This window comes from Liolophura sinensis, chromosome 13 (genome assembly GCF_032854445.1).
Source record: "Liolophura sinensis isolate JHLJ2023 chromosome 13, CUHK_Ljap_v2, whole genome shotgun sequence".
Taxonomy (NCBI): Eukaryota; Metazoa; Mollusca; class Polyplacophora; order Chitonida; family Chitonidae; genus Liolophura; species Liolophura sinensis.
This window is the reverse complement of record NC_088307.1, coordinates 27,754,476-27,779,688: the sequence shown is the minus strand read 5'-3', so window position 1 is coordinate 27,779,688 and position 25,213 is coordinate 27,754,476. Positions and strand designations below refer to the sequence as shown.

At 37.2% G+C, this 25,213-nt stretch overlaps 1 long non-coding RNA gene across 1 annotated transcript; it reads left to right on the top strand.

The window, feature by feature from the left end:
- The first annotated feature begins 9,624 nt into the window (after positions 1 to 9,624).
- On the top strand, positions 9,625 to 15,346 carry LOC135480739 (uncharacterized). Its single transcript, XR_010445958.1, has 4 exons — positions 9,625 to 9,748; positions 10,085 to 10,231; positions 12,800 to 13,086; positions 13,388 to 15,346. It is a non-coding gene; the product is annotated as an uncharacterized LOC135480739 (long non-coding RNA).
- The last annotated feature ends 9,867 nt before the right edge of the window (positions 15,347 to 25,213 follow it).

Here is a 25,213-nt window from a genome sequence, read left to right as displayed (position 1 = left end):
AATCATCCAGCAATATAAATACCCACATACCAACGCACAATCATCCAGCAATATAAATACCCACATACCAACACACAATCTGCAACAATATAAATACCCACATACTAACACACAATCATCCAGCTATATACATACCCACATACTAACACACAATCTTCAGCAATATAAATACCCACATACCAACACAAAATCATTAAGCAATATAAATACCCACATACCAACGCACAATCATCCAGCAATATAAATACCCACATACTAACACACAATCATCCAACAATATAAATACCCACATACTGACATACATTCAGCAATATAAATACCCACATACTAACACACAATCTTCAGCAATATAAATACCCACATACTAACACACAATCTTCAGCAATATAAATACCCACATACTAACACACAATCTTCAGCAATATAAATACCCATAAACTAACACACAATCATCCAGCAAAATAAATACCCACATACCAACACACAATCATCCAGCAATATAAGTACCCACATACTAACACACAATCTTCAGCAATATAAATACCCACATACTAACACACAGTCTTCAGCAATATAAATACCCACATACTAACACACCATCTTCAGCAATATAAATACCCACATACCAACATACAATCATCCAGCAATATAAATACCCACATACCAACACACAATCATCTAGCAATATAAATACACACATACCAACACACAATCATCCAGCAATATAAATACCCACATACTAACACACAATCATCCAGCTATATATATACCCACATACTAACACACAATCTTCAGCAATATAAATACCCACATACTAACACACAATCTTCAACAATATAAATACCCACATACTAACACACAATCATCCAGGAATATAAATACCTACATACCAACACACAATCATCCAGCTATACAAATACCCACATACTAACACACAATCTTCAGCAATATAAATACCCACATACCAACACACAATCTTCAGCAATATAAATACCCACATACTAACACACAATCATCCAGCAATATAAATACCCACATACCAACACACACTCATCCAGCTATATAAATACCCACATACTAACACACAATCTTCAACAATATAAATACCCACATACTAACACACAATCATCCAGCAATATAAATACCTACATACTAACACACAATCATCCAGCTATATAAATACCCACATACTAACACACAATCTTCAGCAATATAAATACCCACATACCAACACACAATCTTCAGCAATATAAATACCCACATACTAACACACAATCATCCAGCAATATAAATACCCACATACTAACACACAATCATCCAGCAATATAAATACCCACATGCTAACACACAATCATCCAAAAATATAAATACCCAGATACTGACACACAATCATCCAACAATATAAATACCCACATACCAACACACAATCATCCAGCTATATAAATACCCACATACTAACACACAATCATCCAGCTATATAATTACCCACAATCTTCAGCAATATAAATACCCACATACTAACACACAATCTTCAGCAATATAAATACCCACATACTAACACACAATCTTCAGCAATATAAATACCCATAAACTAACACACAATCATCCAGCAATATAAATACCCACATACCAACACACAATCATCCAGCAATATAAGTACCCACATACTAACACACAATCTTAAGCAATATAAATACCCACATACTAACACACAATCTTCAGCAATATAAATACCCACATACCAACACACAATCATTAAGCAATATAAATACCCACATACCAACACACAATCATCCAACAATATAAATACCCACATACCAACGCACAATCATCCAGCAATATAAATACCCACATACTAACACACAATCATCCAACAATATAAATACCCACATACTGACATACATTCAGCAATATAAATACCCACATACTAACACACAATCTTCAGCAATATAAATACCCACATACTAACACACAATCTTCAGCAATATAAATACCCACATACTAACACACAATCTTCAGCAATATAAATACCCATAAACTAACACACAGTCATCCAGCAATATAAATACCCACATACCAACACACAATCATCCAGCAATATAAGTACCCACATACTAACACACAATCTTCAGCAATATATATACCCACATACTAACACACAATCTTCAGCAATATAAATACCCACATACTAACACACCATCTTCAGCAATATAAATACCCACATACCAACATACAATCATCCAGCAATATAAATACCCACATACCAACACAAAATCATCCAGCAATAAAAATACACACATACCAACACACAATCATCCAGCAATATAAATACCCACATACTAACACACAATCATCCAGCTATATATATAACCACATACTAACACACAATCTTCAGCAATATAAATACCCACATACTAACACACAATCTTCAACAATATAAATACCCACATACTAACACACAATCATCCAGCAATATAAATACCTACATACTAACACACAATCATCCAGCTTTATAAATACCCACATACTAACACACAATCTTCAGCAATATAAATACCCACATACCAACACACAATCTTCAGCAATATAAATACCCACATACTAACACACAATCATCCAGCAATATAAATACCCACATACCAACACACACTCATCCAGCTATATAAATACCCCCATACTAACACACAATCTTCAACAATATAAATACCCACATACTAACACACAATCATCCAGCAATATAAATACATACATACTAACACACAATCATCCAGCTATATAAATACCCACATACTAACACACAATCTTCAGCAATATAATTACACACATACCAACACACAATCTTCAGCAATATAAATACCCACATACTAACACATAATCATCCAGCAAAATAAATACCCACATACTAACACACAATCATCCAGCAATATAAATACCCACATACTAACACACAATCATCCAACAATATAAATACCCAGATACTGACACACAATCATCCAGCAATATAAGTACCCACATACTAACACACAATCTTCAGCAATATAAATACCCACATACTAACACACAATCTTCAGCAATATAAATACCCACATACTAACACATCATCCTCAGCAATATAAATACCCACATACCAACATACAATCATCCAGCAATATAAATACCCACATACCAACACACAATCATCCAGCAATATAAATACCCACATACTAACACACAATCATCCAGCAATATAAATACCCACATACTAACACACAATCATTCAGCAATATAAATGCCCACATACTAACACACAATCTTCAGCAATATAAATACCCACATACTGACACACAATCTGCAGCAATATAAATACCCACATACTAACACACAATCTGTAGCAATATAAATACCCACATACCAACACACAATCATCCAGCAATATAAATACCCACATACTAACACACAATCTGTAGCAATATAAATACCTACATACCAACAAACAATCATCCAGCAATATAAATACCCACATACCAACGCACAATCATCCAGCAATATTAATACCCACATACCAACACACAATCTGCAACAATATAAATACCCACATACTAACACACAATCATCCAGCAATATAAATACCTACATACTAACACACAATCATCCAGCTATATAAATACCCACATACTAACACACAATCTTCAGCAATATAAATACCCACATACCAACACACAATCTTCAGCAATATAAATACCCACATACTAACACACAATCATCCAGCAATATAAATACCCACATACTAACACACAATCATCCAGCAATATAAATACCCACATACTAACACACAATCATCCAAAAATATAAATACCCAGATACTGACACACAATCATCCAACAATATAAATACCCACATACCAACACACAATCATCCAGCTATATAAATACCCACATACTAACACACAATCATCCAGCAATATAAATACCCACAATCTTCAGCAATATAAATACCCACATACTAACACACAATCTTCAGCAATATAAATACCCACATACTAACACACAATCTTCAGCAATATAAATACCCATAAACTAACACACAATCATCCAGCAATATAAATACCCACATACCAACACACAATCATCCAGCAATATAAATACCCACATACTAACACACAATCATCCAGCAATATAAATACCCACATACTAACACACAATCATCCAACAATATAAATACCCAGATACTGACACACAATCATCCAGCTATATAAATACCTACATACTAACACACAATCATCCAGCTATATAAATACCCACAATCTTCAGCAATATAAATACCCACATACCAACACACAATCTTCAGCAATATAAATACCCCACATACTAACACACAATCATCCAGCTATATAAATACCCACATACTAACACACAATCTTCAGCAATATAAATACCCACATACTAGCACACAATCATCCAGCAATATAAATACCCACATACTAACACACAATTTTCAGCAATATAAATACCAACATACTGACACACATTCAGCAAAATATATACCCAGATACTAACACACAATCATCCAGCAATAAAAATATGAACATACTGACACACAATCATTCAGCAATATAGATACCCAGATACTAACACACAATCATCCAGCTATATAAATACCCACAATCTTCAGCAATATAAATACCCACATACCAACACACAATCTTCAGCAATATAAATACCCACATACTAACACACAATCATCCAGCTATATAAATACCCACATACTAACACACAATCTTCAGCAATATAAATACCCACATACTAGCACACAATCATCCAGCAATATAAATACCCACATACTAACACACAATCATCCAACAATATAAATACCCAGATACTGACACACAATCATCCAGCTATATTAATACCCACATACTAACACACAGTCATCCAGCAATATAAATACCCACATACTAACACACAGTCATCCAGCAATATAAATACCCACATACTAACACACAATCTTCAGCAATATAAATACCAACATACTGACACACATTCAGCAAAATATATACCCAGATACTAACACACAATCATCCAGCAATAAAAAAATGAACATACTGACACACAATCATTCAGCAATATAAATACCCACATACTAACACACAATCATCCAGCTATATATATACCCACATACCAACACACAATCATCCAGCAATATAAATACCCACATACTAACACACAATCATCCAGCAATATAAATACCCACATACCAACACCCACTCATCCAGCTATATAAATACCCACATACTAACACACAATCATCCAGCAATATAAATACCTACATACTAACACACAATCATCCAGCTATATAAATACCCACATACTAACACACAATCTGTAGCAATCTAAATACCCACATACCAACACACAATCTTCAGCAATATAAATACCCACATACTAACACATAATCATCTAGCAATATAAATACCCACATACTAACACACAATCATCCAGCAATATAAATACCCACATACTAACACACAATCATCCAACAATATAAATACCCAGATACTGACACACAATTATCCAGCTATATAAATACCCACATACTAACACACAATTATCCAGCTATATAAATATCCACATACTAACACACAATCTTCAGCAATATAAATACCCACATACTAGCACACAATCATCCAGCAATATAAATACCCACATACTAACACACAATCATCCAACAATATAAATACCCAGATACTGACACACAATCATCCAGCTTTACAAATACCCACATACTAACACACAGTCATCCAGCAATATAAATACCCACATACTAACACACAATCTTCAGCAATATAAATACCAACAAACTGACACACATTCAGCAAAATATATACCCAGATACTAACACACAATCATCCAGCAATAAAAATATGAACATACTGACACACAATTATTCAGCAATATAGATACCCAGATACTAACACACAATCATCCAGCAATAAAAATATGAACATACTAACACACAGTCATCCAGCAATATAAATACCAACATGCTGACACACAATCTGCAGCAATATAAATACCCAGATACTAACACACAATCATCCAGCAATAAAAAATATGAACATACTGACACACAATCATTCAGCAATATAGATACGAACATGCTGACACACAATCTGCAGCAATATAAATACCCAGATACTAACACACAATCATCCAGCAATAAAAAATATGAACATACTGACACACAATCATTCAGCAATATAGATACCAACATGCTGACACACAATCTGCAGCAATATAAATACCCAGATACTAACACACAATCATCCAGCAATAAAAAATACGAACATACTGACACACAATCATTCAGCAATATAGATACCCACATACTAGCACGCGATCATCCAGCAATATAAGTACCCACATACTGAAGAAGTCGGCAATCAGTAGATAGACATCTAATACCTGTATAAACTAGATCATCTTAAAGTCACTTACCAGTTTATCCATGCAGTGTCATGCACTTAATCGAATGCAAGACAGCACTGGGTACTAGATCTAAATGTTAAATGTAAATCGTAACACATTGGATAGGGCTACGCTATTAAGTATGAGATCGCCGATAGCGATCAACAGTGCCGTAAAGATGAATTGCAAAGGCTTGTGGCCTGTAAGTGAAAGTTAATATGAGAGATACTGCATGATAATGACTGCGTCGCGTTTTTTTATATTGTTTATATACACTTCATGCAGTTTGATGTTCATGTGTCATTAGTAGTATTTATTTGTTTTATTTTTTTGATTGGTGTTTTTACGAATATTAATATTATTATATATTAATATTTCATTTATACGACGGCGGCCAGCATTATGATAGGAGGAAACCGGACAGAGCCCAGAGGAAACACACGACCATCCGCAGGCTGCTGGCAGACCATACCACAAACGGCCGGAGAGGACGCCAGCATGTGCTGGACATGAACTAACAGCAACTGCATTGGTGAGAGACTTCTGGGCTAGCGGGCTAACCAACTGAGCCACTGACTATAAGTAAGCCGCTCGAATTCGGACAGTGTACAATGGGTACAATGGGGTGTAAAATTATATGATTGATTCCTCATGGATTTATAAACGTCGAGACGTCAAAGTGGCCCTGGTTAATTCGCCTGTCCACGACTTTATAAAAACTGTTACATTTATATGATTTAAACCATGATTGACGTTCTCAAAATAAAGATGGGCCATGGATGTTGTCTATAACATGTTTCTATGGGGCATCTGTAAAGATTCATGTCAAAACCACTTATGGGCCTCGTTTCCTTTCCCATCCCCCAAATTATATATGTTCTTGGCAGTCTACACACAGATGTTCATATATTCTCTCTCACAATATAATGCTCATTGCTGCCGTTGTACTGAATTATATATGCTGGAGTGTGACAAATAAATACCTTTTCTTTGATGGGTATCCATGGCATCAACTATAAAAACTAAAAATATAAAAATATTAGTATGCTGCTAGTAGTTTCATCTAAACTTGAGTACTATCATGTTAACCGGTGTATCTTAATATGCTATATCTTACTAGCCGCTGTGCTTTCGCATCGACTCATTGTCTTGTTTCACGGTTATTTCACCAACCAATGGAAATAGTGTCAACAGGGAATAGGATTCTGATTGTATCAGCAATGACCAATGATATTACTTCCGTTGATTATATAAAGTGTGGTCCATACCAAACAAACATCATCAGTTCGTAGCTGCGACTCTTTCAGATAAGTTTACTGATGTTATCTGTCTCAGATAAAAATGCATTTGTTCATCTGGCCTCATGGGTACAAAAATATAGCAAAATGGAATTGAACACGCGTCTAACAAAGTGTCCAACGTACTGGAAGTGCATTTATTAGATACAGGACTATATTCAAGTTTGAAACTTGAACTAGATGTAACGCCTAGAATATCGACTGCCTTCTATGCATCAGGAAAAACTACAGACAGCTCCTTCTCTTACATGTTACCGCCTTTATTTACTGTTTGCATGTTATTTCTTACATGTTTCTTTGGGAACTGGTATCTTACGTTGTTTTGTAGATGGGTCTTAGGACTATTAACTTGGAACGTCCCATTTTGTATTGCGAGAGTTACACAAATGCCGTGCATGGGTTTTAGATCTGTATGAACCTTGAACAATGATCCTGCCTTAGTTCACTGTCTAAATACAATATATTAAAACCTGTTATTAATTACAGAGGAAATGTATCAAAATGACAGTGCTTTGAAACACTCCCATTGAGTCTCAGTACTGCCATAGCTTTATTTATTCGGCCTATATTCAAGATTACCCTGATTCATGACTGGCCTTTGATAACTCATGCGCACCATGGCCCTTTGATAGGCTATATAAGTGGTATTTTGTGTGGGTAATAGTCTATGTGTTGTGATGGGGTAGGCGGGGGCTGATATATCTCCACCATCAATCAATTCATCTTATTACCGGAGAAAGATTGTGACCTATATTTCAGGCATATCGTGTCTCTTTTTCAAGCACAAATTTCCTCCCTTGACCTACAGATGACCCTGATTACATTGCGTTCAAATCCATTATGTACCAGTAGTGATGGTACCACTCCCCCACCAATCGGTTCTTTTTCATTTTACACTTGAGAAAACTGACGGTAATTTTTTCTGCACCTATGTAGGCCTTTATACAGTTAAAAAGCGATTTCATTCGATGCTCTTAAACCAATCAGAAACCTCTTCCTGTTGACATTATTTCCATTGGTTGAAGAACAAACGATGAAATAATGGTACTGAAAATAGATTCTTGTATCAAAGCTATCCCATTCTATTGTACTCTATTTTGTACCTTGGAGAGCTGATGTTGTTCTCTTCTACACGTATATGCGGGTTTCTCTGTACAGTTAAAAGGTGATCATGTTAATAGCACTCACAGTGGTCTCTGCCTGCTCCAGAAACAAAGCTGCTAAACTGGAGGGCGTTTAGATAGGTTCTTGAAACGGTGGTTGTAATTAAAAAGCATGACTGAACCGAAAATGGCGGACAAGTCGAATTCTTTTGACTTGGTAGGCTTTCATGTTCTAAAATACTGAACTAACCCGATGGTAAATAATCTTATTAGCAGTTCAATCTTTCTTTCCGCGCATTTTTAAAAATTATTTTGTTTTCTTTTTGAGCTAGACACTTTATATCTCCTATCCTTGGCTTTTTTTGGTAAACACGAAGTTGGAAAATCAGTAAATAAAAAGGCAGAACAAAAATCGTAATAAATCGTAACAAATCAATAAAAAAAAAACCAAGCAAACAAAAAACAATCAAAATTATTACAAATGAAAATGTATTATTATTATTATTATTGTTATTATTATTGTTGTTGTTGTTGTTGTTGTTGTTGTTGTTATTATTATTATTGTTATTGTTATTATTGTTTTTGTTATTATTATTTTATTTTCATTTCCTTTTTTAGGGTTTTGAGATCAAGTCTCATGCATGTTTTCCTCTCACCATAGTGCTGGCTGTCGTCGTACAAACGAAATATTTTTGACTGCTCCAAAAAAACCACCTTTTAAATAGCTGAAGAATTCTTTTTTGTTTCAGACAACACCAGAAATACACTAATCCAGAAGAGGACAAAAGAGGTGTCCAGTGCTTATACTGTGGTTGCTTCACTCTCCACTACACTGGTGCTAGGTTTGCTTTCCTTCGGTGTCATTGTCAACCTTCAAGAAAAGAAAGCTGACGAGAAACCAGATGTAAAGTAGCAAGTTATTCGGCTTTTTGTTAGTTTGTGTTTTTGTCTTTAAAAAGGTGTTCTGTGTCATTTATTTCTTAACTGTATACTACATGTACTTTATTCTTACGTTGTTTTCACATTGCCAATCAGGCTTTTAAGCCAGGTCTTTCTTCGACAATGTTTTCTAACATTCAGTGCTGAAAGGCTTTGTGAAAGGTAAATTACATTCATACATTGAGAAGATAAAAAATGACAGATTTTCTAATCAAGAGGGTCTTGTTATACTTAGTCTTACTTGATACCCTGATGATGTCATGAATTTTAATTTCTACTCGTTTTCTACATTTCTACACAGTGAAAATCTTGGATCCGGAAAAATGGAAATGTGGATATACAGGAGTTAGCCTTGATTGATTCCAAAAAGGAGACGATTCTCATGTTGTCTGCGAAGGCGTACAGGAGTAGTGAGGACAACTCCATGGCCCTTCACGACTTCAAACTGGTGAGTATTTATAGTTTTGCTAAATGATGCTTCAGAGCACCGGCCTTCAGCATATTATGAGTTTACAGGCTTCCAGGGCATGTCCATGGAATGTGCGTCGGGCATTGGACCTTGTACATGACATGCTTTGTACACGACTTGTGCGTGACATGACTATGGGGCATTAAATCTTGTCTCTGGAGCTTGAGTTTATGGGGTGTCAGGCTTTGTCACACTAATGGTAAAGCCCGAAATAAAAACCTTTCGGAATGGCTACTACGTCGGTGAGATTAACCGACGCATGGTCAACAGAATGTTGCAATCATTTGGGAATAACTTTAAATTTGGTCATACTTGGTCAGTTTGGTAGCACAAAATATGTATCTGATATTTACACTTTCTTTAGTTATGGGCCTTTACCTACTGCAGGATGATATTATCCGTAGTATGCTGTCTGTTTACATAGGGCTACGAGCGACTTTAAACTGAACAAATGCTTTCTGAACAGGTTTCTCGTCCGTCAAACAAATGGTGGAAGCCAGACAAGTCAGTAATTTTAAAAAAAGTTGGTTCGTGTTTGTTTATTTATTTATTTATATACTTATTTAGTTATTGGTGTTTCATGCAGTACTCAAGACGGCTGCGATCATTAGGATGGGAGGAAACTGCGCAGAGTACCGTGGAAAGCCAAGAGCATCCATGTTTTGATTAAAACGCGCAAACACGAAAAAACGAGAATACGAAAAGGCAAAGAACGAAAATTCGAAACTGCGGAGATAGAAAACACGAAAGTGCAAGGTGAAAGCAAGAAAATGCAAGGAGAAAGACTGAAAGTGCGAAGTTGCATCAACTTTTTTTCTTCTTTGTTTTTCTCTTTTTACTTTAGGTTTTTTGACTATATTTCAAGATCAAGAATGCGAAATTAACCTTTTTTCGCCTTTTTTTAAAAGGTCGAAAACACGAAAGAGCGACATTACCTTTTCTCTTTCGCCTCCCGGTATCAGCTGTTTAGACTTCCGGTTAATCCGTGGTGTAGCATTTAACACAGGCCCTGAAGCGGGCGGGAGTGTGGAAAGGTACATAAAACTAAGATTGTGTGTCAGTCCTGCGATTTGTACCCAGTGGTCTGTATTTGAACGTGGCGAATGGGAGAGGGAGATAAAACTAATTATCTCGCTTCCGACAAAATACACCGCTTTTCATTGGACAAGTACGGTCACATGGGTACAGGTATATTTTCGAATCCTGCAGACGACGTCAAATGCTTCTGCTGTGTAGGTTATCTCCCTTTGTTGGGTTCCAACGATTTTCATCCCGCTGAGGCGATTCACCTATACATCGGTCTTCTGCACTGAACTGGGTCTTCAGGATAAATTCTTTACCTGGTGACCCAGTGATAGGATACGCAAATATATGGCGTCAATAATCTTCATATTGGGCGAGGCTTGATATGAGGATTATTGACACTATACACGTTTTGCGTATCGTATCACTAAGTCACCATGCAACTAATAAAGTGCATATTTGTACCTTTTGCTTGTATATACAGTTACATATACAGGATTCTAAACCGAATATATTCAGATTTGCTAGTTTTTTTTACTATGTGTTGATAGGAATGCATTGATGTATATATTGTTTCACTACATGTGTATAAAGTCAATTAAAACGTCACAGGTAACACATGACTGTAAGCGCTAAACAAAACAAGTATAAGGTGAAACACGAACAGAACAAATAGAGGTATTAAGTGAAATACAAAGAGAACATGTATTAAGCGAAACACACACAGAACAAGTACTGAGTGAAACACAAACAGAACAAGTATTGAGTGAAACACACACAGAACAAGTATTGAGTGAAATACACACAGAACCAGTATTGAGTGAAACACACAAAGAACAAGTATTAAGTGAAATACAAACAGAACAAATATGATTTATTGATTTATTTATTTGACTGGTGTTTTACGCCGTACTCAAGGAACAAATATGAAGTGAAACATAAACAGAACATGTATTAAGTGAAACACAAACAGAACAAAACTAGTATAAATCATGAAACACACCTAGATTACTGCATAGCTAACAAGTATATATTGTGTGCTGTGAACGCAATATATTTGTTGGTATCAGCAAAAGTCATTCTTACATGTAAAAACCTCTTGACGAACACCGTTTCGGTATAGCGTTAGAGTAAAAACAAGTGAAAAGTGTTATCTAGCAGTAATCGTCTCTCGGTATAGCGTTAGGGTAGAAGTAACGAAAAATGTTATCTGGCGGTTGTCGTAGTCTAAGTGTGTCTACTACAATGGAACATTTGGTGTCAGACATAACATGAGCCTTGTTTTGTGTGGACGTGGTTTACTATTCTGTGGGCTTGGCTTACTAGCCTGTGGAAGGGGGTTTTATTAGCTGAGAGCTGTGTTAACTCTCTGCGGTGGATTGGTCAAATGTTCGGCCATATAATAAAAAAGTCTTGATCTTCTAACGTGTTTTAGTTGTATTACGATAATAATGAGTGTACGATAATAGTTACATGCATTACAACTGACTGTGCCACTTGCCAATCCGCTGTCTTTATCTTAAGGTCTTAAAACGATGTGGGACTTCCTTGGCCGAGGATGTAAACACGCCAGCACGGCGCAATGACCCAGGAGCCTCTTACCAATGCGATCCAGCTTATGCTGGGGTTCCTGTCCGGTCGTACATGGAAAGGTCTTGCAGCAACCTAATAAGTGAAATATTCGTGAGTACGGCGTAAAACACCAAACGAGTGAATCAACAAGTCCTAGAAAGATGAGCTATAAGCAGGTTATAAGGCTGGTGTAGCACCCACTTCGATTCAGAGCAAATGATTTTCTATCGTTTTTCCAGGTATGTTAAAGGTGTTTTTTTTTTTAGATTTTGACAAGTGAAAGTTTTATTTGTTTTATCGCACTGGTAGACTTATTAATATATAGGTGACGCCATGTAGCATTATCCCAAATAAAGGCAATGCTATATTCTACAGATGCTTAAAAGGTGATACGATCTGTGCCAGTGAATGGTTAGGGGTTGTATTTACGCAGTTTTCTCCTTTGTTACCTTTTGAGTAAAACTGTTTTTTTTTCATCTGATAAGTAGTAGCACTCCTGCATTTCCATTAATCCAAAAATTCTCATTTTATCTCTTGTAGAACAAAATATTCGATCTCCAGCCACTGAAGGAAGGTAAGGCTCAGCTTTGCAATATGACGTCATCGGAATTGGGACCCATACTGAGCCAGTTTTGTGACAGAGCCCCGGCTCATTGGTTCAATGTCACAAAGAAAGTTGCGTCATTTCAAACTAATTTGGTTGTGTACTTAGTTTTTAACAAAGTTGACACCATATTTAACATTCTTTACATGCTGTTTTCAGAGTTTGTCTAAATATTTACAACACATAATGAACATTTTATTTACTTAATTTTTTGTTAAGTACGGCGTAAAACACCAATCAAATCAATTAATTTTAGTTGGTTAAGATGACTGTGGAATTACGAATTGCCTAATTATGAATTAGCGAATACTTCAGTTGACAGTTCAGTATAATCGTCATAGTCTTCTCTAATGGATTGATGAGACAACTTCATTACGTGGTTACGTAATGCAGGCGTATGTATATTGTAATATTTTGTTTCTCTGTCACCTTTATCTACAATTTTGCTCCTTTAAATCTTATTATTAGAATTCAGACACCCCTGGAACAAACCACGAGTGGTTTTATTCTCCCCTTCCATGCAAACTGCCACGTTTCATGAGCATGTTGTAATCTTTTGGTGAAATCAAAAAGGTCAGCTAAATCAGTCTAGATGAAACTCCGAATGGAAGTGGTTAGAGTCACGACCATGGGCCGTCAACGTTTGTACAGAATCACGATCCAGTATTTATTTCATTCGGCAATAACTCTATGTGGTGTTTTCAGTAACTGTTCATGCTCTCAAAAATTATCAGTCAGATTGTCTGAGCGATGCTACTTGTTGAATTATTATAATGATATTGCAGCAGGATATTCTTTTAAATAAAACACAAATGCTTTACGACAGCGGTCAGCATTATGGTGGGTCAATACGCTGCGCTAGTGAGCTAACCAACTGAGCCACGGAGGCCCCGTCAAAATAAACATGAATGAACATGAATGAAAGCTGACAGGACATAACGCTGAATGTGAATGAATGAATGAATGAAAGATTATGGCTTAACACCACATCGGCAATATTTCAACCATATCGTGGCGAACGCTGAATGTGATACAGTATTATGTTATGATAGTTTCAATCAGAGTTTCTGTTCAAATAAACACATTTTTTTTTGGAGTGTAGAGTATTCTTTGCCCAGTGAGAAACCGAGCAAAGATCCTTCCTGATTTGACAACTCTACACACACAATTTTAATTAATCGTTTTAAATGAATAAATTGCTCCTATCAATGATGCTTGCATACAAACACTGCGAGATAGTAAATGTTTTATGTTAATACTATCATATAGCGTAAATAACTTGATGTTCAGACATGGTTAAGGTTTCGGGTAGGTAGAGACTACTCACGGTTTGTCCCTGTCGAGAACGGGGTCCCCCTGGATCGTGTACTATCTCCCACCTTATTTAATATGCCAATTAATGATATGCCGAAGGCTATTTCTCCTCAGCTAAAATGCTCGTTATTTGCAGATGATAGGGGCATGTGGTTTCATCCCCGGAGTCATAAATTATGTACTCCATATATACAACAAGGGTTAGATGACATTGTGAAATGGAATTTGTCTTGGGGGTATAAATTTTCCTCAGCTAAAACTGAAGCCGTTATTTTCACTCGTAGAGCTGTTAATGCCGTAGTTATAACACTCAATAACTCCCCTGTCAAATTATCTAAGCCCTTCGTTACCTCGGTGTTATCTTTGATAAGCGTCTAACTTGGGCAAACCATATTGAGTATGTCATCTCTAAATGCCAGAAAGTTTTGAACCTGATGAGGACTATTTCTGAGAAATCTCGGTGAGGCGGATAGGGATTGTCTGCTTCTGTTATATCGTTCTCTGATCCGTTCTACGTTTGAAGATTGTGCAATACCCTTAAGGAGAAGTTCGATTCCATCCAGTCCACTACGGGTGTGTACAGGAGGTTTGCGATCCACACCACTTATAACTATGCCGGTCTTTTGTAATGAGTGGCCTTTGTATCTCCGGCGGCGCCTGCGCATCCTCAAATGCTTATTTAGGTTACCATCTGATGCACATAACTCGGCATCTAGCGCAATCAAACCTTCCTATTAAGATTAGTTATATGAAGGTAAAGATAATCATGCCTTGTCATTCAGCTTGAGGTACAAAGCGATCTCATCATCTTTACGATGTAATGACTTAAACATTCACCCCTCGTTTGTCCCTGACTTCGCCGCCATGGAAATTGTATCCTACCTCTATTTACACATGACTTACATAGCAAAATTAAGAAGGCTGACGACCCCCTCCGTCGCTGTGTATTAAAGATCATATTAAGTCTAGCTGGTCTGAGAACTTACATGTATACATAGATGCGTCTGAATGCCCAGAGAGTAATTGTGTAGGTGCCTCATTTTGTCCCTGAAATGAAATATAACCGATCCTTCAGACTGTCCAATCTCGTTTTTGTGTTTACTGCTGAACTCACTGCCATTATATGTACAATGAAATTTCTGTTCGAGTTAAAACCTGCCCATTTTGCTGTTTTCACGGAATCTTTGTCCTCGCTACAGGCGGTGTTTAACTGCATGTGGACAAAGAAATACGACACTTGTGTACTATGCTTAACTTTCAAGAGGTTGATATCTCATTTGAATGTGTACCAGCCCATATCCGTGTACCTGGCAATGAACTGACTCCTTAGCAAAACAGGTTATTTCTTTCTTTCTCCCACACTATTCCCTTATCAATCCAAGAAGCACTTAGCAAATGTACTTAGCAAACCCAAACTCGTTGATACTTTTCAGCAGGACTGGAATAATTCAGGCAAGGGTAGATTTTTCTACTTGACCAATCCCTCGATTAATACGAAGTCTTTCGAATTGTATCCGGGCACCTACCCACAAATTTGTATTTGTATCTCTTCGTTAACCACGACACTCTAAAATGGGTTTGTTCGAAGAGTGTCACGTAGAAGACTCGACCACCCATCTGCCACAGCATTGCCACATACAATAAAGTGTTCCAAGCTGTGGCAAATTTTCTTACCAGCTGCCATAGTTATTAACTAGATTTAACCATACATTTTGTAGTTAAAAAATATATATACAAATATATTCTCGACCTCGTTGTAAAAAGTAGGAATTGGCGTAAATCGTCCAATTAGGGTGGGTACACGCCATTTCAAATTTATCCACCCCCATGGTAATAACACTTAATTATTTAATTGAATACTTAATTAATGTATCTATATTTTGTTTGTTTTTGTTACAGGTTAAAAAAGTAATACATCTACACGACTATCAACTTCTTACCACCACAACACGGAGTCGTGTAGACCGTTTGGAATGTCATTTCCGAGTCACTTACCACAACTCTGAATTATGGTTACCAATAGTATGAAGAATAAAACAAAACAAAGCAGATGCTGCATGTATACTAACATGTGAAACTCGATGAAACATAACGTAACGTACATGTATTTAGTAAATGTAGAGACCAAGGGGTAAGCACGCCAGCGTGGCGGAGCCTCTCCCCAATTTGGTAGCTGAGAGTTCAAGTCCAGCTCAATTTGATTTCCTCTCTGGTCGTACGTGGGAATCTCTGCAAGCAATCTGCAAAATAATTGTGGGTTTCTGACGGGCTGTGACGGGTTTCCTTCCAGCGTATTGCTGGCTGTGTCGTATCAGGGAAATATTCTTGAGTACGGCGTAAAACAAGAATCAAATAAATAGAAAGATAAATCATAGTACATGTACCACTAGGCCAACAAAAAACACCAGATGTAACAAACAGGGGTTAATGCATGCACAGGGCATGAAGAAACTGATACGGCGTTGTCAGGCGAAATTCTTGTTGATCATAACATTAATTTGATCCCATGTGCCCATGTCTGTAGATTATATACACAAACTGTTGCTATTACCTTCGGTATTATTTTGTTTGTCTATTTTTCTGACTAGCTGTTTGACTTCCGTCGTTACACGTAACCCTAATGTGGAGTGGTAAATAGAGTTAAAGTATGCCACGTGATCATTACAGATGTAACAGCCTGTCTGTTACTTTGGCCCTCCCCTCGCTCTCTGCAAGGCTACAATCTCTACACACGATCACGTTACGAGGTGTGCTCTATGAGCTACACCCAACAAAAATATAAACGCGCCAAGCAATTTTATATTGTTTACTCGACAATTAGGATAAGTGTACATTATCAATTGTGGCTTCAATTTCCTCCAAATTTTCATATTTCAGGTCAATAATACAGGAGCTATGGCAGCGAGAAAACAGAAAGGTGAGTAATCACAGTTCGCGCTGTTCGTGATGCTAACGGTGGACAGTCTCGGCACTGAATGCTTTGTACTGTGATTTAGCGACCAAGCTGCTTTTGCCTTGCCACGGCTCATGGATTATTGCTCTAAAATGTAAAAATCTGGTGGCAGTTGAGGCCAGAATTGATAATGGATATTTATCCTACATGTTGAGTTAACATGTCAGTTAATTCAGATGGAAGGCAATATAAAATTGCTTCGTGTGTTCATATTTTGTTGAGTGTACATAGCTGGGACCAGTACGCTTGACCGAGATTTCTTCACTGAGGCACAAACAAACCCAAGTGGCTACATGTATGTTAAAGTATTGCAATTTGTCTTCACACGCAATTCAGTGCCCTTTGTACGCGTCGTCGACATCTGAGACTATACACGCATTCGAGCATAGTTTGAGGTCAAAATCTTAAAAGGAGACATAATCACCCAAGATAGGTAAGGTTGTGGGCTAAGCATAAATGACGGTGTGCTTTTCTATATTCCCTGTATGACCCGTTCTGTGCATGCATACTGATGGATACAGCTGTTATGCTCACTGCATTTCATTCACAGGTTTTATGCTTAAAAACCACCGGGAGCCCACTAAACGTGTACAATATATGCACAGTTGCTGCATGACACCCACTGTTATTGGTGATTAATATTGGTTAATTGGTTAGTTCTTTTTCATTTTCCCAATCAGCTGATTGCAAGTATGGATTTGTAATAGGTGGCATCAAGTACAAAACACACCTGTACAAATGCGGGTGAGAATAAGAGGAATAAAGAACGGGAGGACGCCTCCGAGGCCGGGGTGATTAGCGTGCCTGCATGACGCAATGACCCAAGAGTCTCTCAACAATGCGGTCGCTGTAAGTTCATACCCAGATCATGCTGGCTTCTACGCTTGTAGAATTGCAGGTGGGCATAGGTGTCATACGGAAAACGCATGTAGAAGACAGACATTGTGTAGGCTGTGATATACTGGGCCCGGTTGTTAAAAAATGTTCTGTCTAATACCGGTACTAAATCACATTATATATCTACGATTTTTTGCAAAACCTAGCGACTAATACAGTTGTGCAAAGATCAAAACTGAAGACTTGGTTTAAAGTTAAGTCTAGAATCAAGTCTTAGGACGGTTTCGAACCACCGACCTCTGGAGGATAAGCTACAGTTTATACTTGTTTGTCCAATATTTAATACTTTAATTGTGAGGTATTTACTTTTGTTTATTCCTTAAGCATACAAGTTTGGATTCCCCCACGGACAGACGTGGGAAGGTTTGCCAGCAACTTGTGCATGGTCCTGGCTTTCCCCAGTGTTAAATGTGTAAAATGGGTTTCCCCAGCGTAAATCGTATAAATGCAAAATTAATAAAAAACAATAAATAAATTGAAGCTTGTAAATAAGGCTTCAATTGTACAAAACCATTGCTGACTGAAGTCAAAATTTGATATACAGTTTTAAAGTTCAATGAATAAAAATATTTATCTCTTCATAAATGGGATCTTAAATGAACTCTGCAAAATTTCGACTTTTATTACCAACAGTTAATCATTATGACGAAGGGTTTGTAGGTTTTTGATACCTAAGGCAGAAATACACATGCAGAGTGCTCCATGCAGAGTGGTCAGACACTCCACCATTCATTTTACAAATACATATATATTCAACACATAATGTAAGCACGTCACTAAGTAGACAATAACAGATTTAAAACTATTCTTTCCTGTTCTTTTTATTTCTTTAAAAGTTTCTCTAGTGGACCAGGAGTTTCTAATTTGTGTGCCTACCCTGAACACGTATCCTTTTTCGCAGACATTAATCGGGGTTCCGTGCAGACAGTAAACAGTGTAATGTGACACACACGCAGGCTACAGTGGATATGTTCTCGGGCCCAGTCAGTGACAGTCACAGTCAAGGCACCCGTGCTGTTTACTGCCTTTAGTTTACACGTGTACACTTCTAATTCCACCTGCTTTAGGCTCACGTCCTCCTTTATCTTCTGCTCATTCAAGATTTGATGAATTCAGAAAAAAGTTTTTTTTGCTTGTATGCAAATGGAGTTGTGGAAATTCTCTCTTTAGATTGTTTGCAAACAAGCCAAATTCGGTCTCAGACATGAACATACATTTTCAGCTTTAAGGTTCAAGAATTTCCAAATGTAGATTGCCTTTTGAAGTTCCACGAGTGAACATGAAAAAATTCCTAAAATATATCAATAAATCGTTTGCAGTCAATGTATGCTTGTCTTGTGTGATCGCTGTGAGTTCGTCCATCTCATGCTGGATTTCTCTCCGGTCGCACTTTGGAATGGCTGACAACAAACTGTTGGTCCTTGGCGTGAAACACCAATCAGATAAGTAAAAAAATGTATTCTTTCGATGTTCCAAATCTTGTCTTCTGATTTGTTGTCGGTATTTCTGTCTTCTCAGTGGGTATCATGGATCCGTAAAGCCGGAGATGTGGACATACACGGGTCGGTTTTATCTGATGACAAAGAAGAAACGATTCTCATGGTGTCGGCGGAGGCGTACAAGATTAGCGAGGAAAACTCCATGGCCCTTCATGACTTTAAATTAGTGAGTAGAAATGTCTATAGATATCCAAACAGTATTATAATATAACATACTCTGCACTGAGCTATCTGAGTCGTGAACACATCCAATGTATAGACAGACACACATCTTATATTAGATCATACTAAAGGATTGAAATTATTTAACATTTCCTCTTTTCGGACTCACCCATTGTCTTTATACTCTGACTAGGTGGGGCGCCATGTGTGGTGTCTTCAACTTGATATTCCAGTGAGACAGCACTAGAAATATTGACACCGGTCTGTTACAAGGAGATAGCGTTATGGTACCATCAGCTTCATAGTGAAGGCAAAGCTAAAACCCGCAGAAACATGGGTGGCTAAGCTTGTTGGTCATAGTCTCCAGTCGTGATTGTTACATGCTTGGGATAAATATGAGTTCATAATGAATCACAAAGCCTTCCTCAGTAACAGCTGTAAGTCTCTGTAGTCTTGGTTTGTGGGGCGTGCGTACAGCGATGTGCTGATATGATGTGGTGTGGTTTCTGTCCAACTAGGGTTACGTGGCGCTGAGAGACTTTGGCCGGGACATGTGCTTGGTTACCAATGTGAAAATCCCCGATTTCTGGTCCGTCAAGCAGATGTTGGAAGACAGACGAGTAAGTCAGCCCCATATATACTTTTGGATCTCTGTGTTGCAGAGACCTATTCAACTATACACTTAAAAATATATATACCTTGATTATTATTCTTAGTATATAGATCAAATTATGCAAACGTGTTACCTTTTGTAAAGATTGTAAGGATTTCAGTTATTTTCTTGTGACAATAAACTTTCTGTTTTATCGCAGTGGCAAACAGCTTCGGGATTTACACAATGTTCACATATAAAATGAAAGAAAACATAAAGATTTGAAGTTTCAAATGCTAATCATCTTTCTCATTTTATTCTTAATGAAAAAATACTTTGATTATAAATGCTGTATTAGTCAACTAAATAGATAAGTGTATTTTATACATATGCATTCCATCTCTTTCAGGGTAAAAGGCTCAGCCATTGAAGCAGGGCAAAGGAGAGCTCCGCAATATGACGTCATCAGAATTGGGGCCCAAGTTGAACCAGTTTTGTGACGGAGTTCCAGCTCATTGGTTCGATATTACAGAGACAGGTGCGCCATTTACGTGACTGATTGCCTTTTGTGTTTAGCTTGGTTTATTATTATACGTTTAATTTTTTGTAGACTGGCGTTTTGTGAATTGTTACATGAAGGTTTACCGTCAAAAATCTAACTCGTGTGTTAAAGTACTGTACACTGAACAGTCATTTATCCAATCGGTCACTCAGTAAATCAACCAGTCTTTATCCCAATGTATTCTCATTCTACCTCTGGAGGAATGGTGAAAAGGCAAGTTGAAGTGAAGCTCGGGGCTGAACTGGAAAGGATACCACCCGTGGGAGACAGACCAGTAGCGTGTTTACAAGCTCGTTTGTCTTGCGAACTTTCCATTAGTTTTTAACTTAATGCAATGTAGCAAACAAATTTAATTGTTTATAGTGAACCAGTCAATCCATTCAGCTTCATCCAAGAGTGTTTTTAGTTTAACCCCTGAGTAATTGGGAAGAGACAAATTGATTTATTGATCCATGGCGACATTAAAAGGGGTGAGCCTATAGGCGAGAGACCAGTCGCATGTTAAGTAGTCGCAAACAATGGAATCCTTCTACTGGATATTAGCTTAATGTGACGAAGCACTTGGAATTAACTAAAAGTTTTCACATAGTATTCCCATTGGCCATTTTTTTATATTTTAAAATTGCGTCATATACCGTAGGCATCTCCATGACGAGTATATTTGTGACATGACCATATCGCTATGTTCTATCACTGACTCCGAAAAAAGTTATATTTATTTTGTTTTTCAACAAACAACTTTATGTTTATGGTGAATTTTAGAATAAATGAAGCCGAAGATATCAAAGTATCAATATCTCTGTTACGTTCTCATGTCTGTTTATAAGAGCTTATTAATACTATTCCCACGGTGTGACATGCGACGCCAGCGACGCGTGAAACAGATTACCTTACTATAAATTTTAGATTAAAAGTGATAAATGCGACGTCAGTGACGTGCATAACATATCAACCTCTAGGTGTTGTTCCAGCCGCGTTACATATACATTTTTTGTATTTAATCATTTGACTGATGTTTTACGCCGTACTCAAGAATATTTCACTTACACGACGGCGGCAAGTATTATGGTGAGAAAAAAGCGGGCTCTCTGTCCGGGGGAAGCTCACGACTTTCCGCAGCCTAGTGGAATACCTTCGAAGGCAACCCCTTTGGTGAGTGGTTCCTGGGTCATTGTTCTTGACTAGCACTCTGACTACAGGGCCACAAAGGCACACTGGACAGATTATAGGTACTATTCAACCCGTGCTACATGCAGGGCTAGTGACATGTACAACACACCATCTCATGGGAGATATTAACTGTTAAATGCGACGCCACTGACGTGCACAAAGTAACAGCTTATAGAAGCTATTCCATCCGTTACATGCGAAGCTAGTGACGTGAACAACATAGAGTATAGCTTATACGTGTTGTTCCACACGTGTTACACGTGACGCCAATGACCTGTACAGGACACCAGGTTATGGGGCATTTTCACTCTGTGTTAAACGCGACGCCATTGGCGTGTACAACGCAACAGCTTATAGAAGCTATTTCATCCGTTACATGCGACGCTAGTGACGTGAACGACATAAAGGATAGCTCATACGTGTTATTCCACACGTGTTACATTCGGTGCCTGTGACCTGTACAACACACTATGCTATGGGTCATTTTTACTCTGTGTTAAATGCGACGCCATTGGCGTGTACAACGCAACGGCTTATAGAAACTATTCCATCCGTTACATGGGACGCTAGTGACGTCAGCAACTTACAGGGTAGCTTATAGGTGTTGTTCCACATGTGTTACTTGTGGCATAAGTGACGTGCGCAACATACAGGATAGCTTATACGTGCTGTTCCACACGTGTTACATGTGGCGTCAGTGAAGTGTGCAACAGTATGGCCTACACTGTACCTCTGCAGTACATCTGTAGTAGAGTAGACAGTGACAGTGACATGTTACAGGAAATTACTGACCAATCGTACGGTAATACCTGTGTAGATAGCTGCACTATCTCCAATAAGCTCGACAGCTGTTTCAATTAGTGCATCAGTGTCCCGTGAGTCATACGTGGGATAAACAAAAGCACTTCGGGATCATTTATGCCTACGCTACAACATTACAGACCTGGACAAATGCCAAATATTCAGCCGTCTGATTTGTATGTGTATTTGTGTCTCATTTCAACTTGAAACTATGTTTGCACCCATTTAAAGCTGCTGTTGTCACGAAGACTATTATAGAATGCACGAAACTTGCTCAAATGGGTGTAATTGCCGAGAGTTTTAATGCTTTAACCTAGCTACATGTTGGCTACGAAGACCACCACATCAAATGTAGCTGGCCCTGAAAAAACTTCCACTAAATAGTGTACTTCACTTTGGCGATGGAGATATAATAGCTACACTGCCATATGTGAACGTATCTGAAACGAAAGGAATGGCTATAGATGAGCTTTATATTGATAGGTAGTTGTGTATATAGATGAGTTGTATATTTATAAGTAGTTGTATGTATAGATGATTTGGGTATTGATAGGTAGTTCTATATATAGGTGAGTTGTAAGTTTTTAGGTAGTTGTATGTATAGGTGAGTTGTATATTTATAGATAGTTGTATGTATAGATGAGTTGTATATTTATAAGTAGTTGTATGTATAGATGATTTGTATATTGATACGCAGTTGTATATATATATATATATATATATATATATATATATATATATATAGTTGTATATTTATAGGTAGTTGTGTATATAGATGAGTTGTATATTTATAAGTAGCTGTATGTATAGATGATTTGTATATTTATATGTAGTTGTATATATGTGAGTTGTATATTTATAGGTAGTTGAATATATAGGTGAGTTGTATATTTATAGGTAGTTGTATATATGTGTGAGTTGTATATTTATAGGTAGTTGTATGTATAGATGAGTTGTATATTCATAAATAGTTGTATGTATAGATGATTTGTGTATTGATAGGTAGTTGTATATATAGGTGAGTTGTATATTTATAGGTAGTTGTATATATAGGTGAGTTGTATATTTATAGGTAGTTGTATGTATAGGTTAGTTGTATATTTTTGGGTAGTTGTATATATGGGTGATTTGTATATTTATAGGTAGTTGTATATATAGGTGAAGTGTGTATTGATAGGTAGTTGTATATATAGGTTAGTTGTATATTTTATAGGTTCTTGTATATGTAATTTATCTAACACAAATATGTTTTACACTGCAGGCACCTTCTTTTAGATTACATAAAAATGTTATGTTTTCAAGTACAAATGTACTTACTGAGAGTAATATACATTCACTTATGGCACTGACCCTTTGTGTGAGCAAATGTTTATATTGCTGCATACATTTAAGACAAACTTAAAATAGATTGTATAAAGATTTATGTATAAAAGTCTTAACTGTCTGTGGTTCAAGAAACTGGCTAGGAATTCTTGGTACTCTGAATTTTTGAGGTTTATAACATGGCAAATTTTTTGACATTTCTCCGCGCCTTCTTGTAACACATACGACGCTGGTGTTATAGAGGGCAATGATAAGCACAGTAAAGAATACAGCGCACCTTTGTGTGGGCAAACAATAGCACCATTCATACATGAGTGCACCTTTAAAATCCACCAATCAGTCATCTTACGAAGCACCAATCAGGTGTCTACTTCAAGCCTAATCGTACCTGATTGGCCGAATCTATCTAGCCTTGTCCCTTGCATGAAAACACATGGCCTTGGCGATATAAAACGTGACCTTGCTTTGTCAGTTTCTAGTTAACTCGGA